This window comes from Macrotis lagotis, chromosome X, assembly GCF_037893015.1.
Source record: "Macrotis lagotis isolate mMagLag1 chromosome X, bilby.v1.9.chrom.fasta, whole genome shotgun sequence".
NCBI classification, from domain to species: Eukaryota; Metazoa; Chordata; class Mammalia; order Peramelemorphia; family Peramelidae; genus Macrotis; species Macrotis lagotis.
Genome location: NC_133666.1, coordinates 457,599,876 through 457,601,489, shown reverse-complemented (window position 1 = coordinate 457,601,489; position 1,614 = coordinate 457,599,876).

The following is a 1,614-nucleotide window of genomic DNA, read 5'->3' as shown; positions in this document are numbered from 1 at the left end:
TTCATAGCGAGTAGGCTGTACAATATTGAAATGTAGTGAAACCTGAAAAAGGTCAAGTTGCCACTTCATTGCATATGGGTAACCACTCCCCTTAAAAAAAAATTCCAGTGTTAATCTTCACCTAGTCTATACAATCCCTTGGTCAGTTCAATTTAATTTAGTTCTATAAATATTCATTGAGCATTTTGCTAGAAATAGGAGAGAAAATATAAAGTTTATATCATGTATGACTTATGTCTTATTAGAGGATTCTTGATCCCTGGGAGAGTAATATGATGGGAATAAAAAAATCTCAAAAGCAGGGTTATTTAATCTCAGGTCTATGAACTTGTTTGATTTGGAGGGTTTTTGAGGTAGGTTTATTAACTATATTTCAATAAACATGACTTTTAAAAGTTCTGTGTATTTTATTTCACATATTTAATAATATCATTTAGAAGGGATTGCATAAACTTCATTGAGCTATCAAAAGAGCACAGGTCACAAAAATCTAAATCTAAATATCATTTATCTGACAGAATACAGCAGTACTAGTAACTTACCTTTCCTTATCCATTTTTCTTTCTTTTTTTTTTACTTAACTTAAATGATATTTTTATGTGAGAGTGAGGTGATATGAAGAGAAACACTTGGTTCTCCTTTGACCAACAGTCAAATCCTGAAACATCACTCATTAACATATGCCCAATATGGTAAGGATATTAGCAGGGCCGCACATCCTTACTTCACTGTAAACTATACAGCTTCTCTAAAAGTTGAAGTGTAAAGATTCAGCTATAAATTTGACAAAGATCACTCCACAGACAAATGGAGTAGCTGATGAAAGCTAAGCAGGCGGTAAAGGTCAAAGTTATTCAGAATAATTCACCTAGTTACCCTCTTCATCAGAACTCTTATTACCACTTATAAATCAGGGGTGAGAAACCTGTTTTTCTGCCAAGGGTCATTTGGATATATATAACATCATTCTTGGGCCACATAAAAATTATCCTATCCCTAAAAAGCTCCTAGATGGGGCGGCTAGGTGGCTCAGTGGAGTCAGGAGCACCTGGGTTCAAATCCCATCTCAGACACTCAACAATTACCTAGCTCTGTGGCCCTGGGCAAGCCACCCAACCCCATTTACCTTGCAAAAACCTAAAAAAAAGAAAGAAAAAAAAAGCTCCTAGATTTATTGACTTTCAAATCACATCTTCAGTTGCCTTGGCAATGACAGAGGGCCTTATATAGACTGAGGTTCAGATGTTCCCACACTTGCTCTATGCAAGACAGTGGGATCAATGGTTCTATACTCAGGTAAGAGGAGGATTAGGGAGGGCAAAACTTCTCTACAGTGATGTCAGCACAAGGGAAGGATAAGCTGTTGAAATTCTGCTGTCGGTCTTGAGAAGAGACTCTTTTCCTAAGGGAAGACATGGTAGCTGGCCATAAAGTCTCTTGGTTTTGAGTTCCTTTGACAGGAATGTGGAAAGTAGAACAATGACTTGTGACATCTGGCAGTAGTACTACATTGTAATTATAGAATGTTTGACATTATACTATGAAATATTCACATTAATTTAACTTAAAAAAACACCACAAAATAGTTTTCAAAGGAAAATAGTATATAAGAAA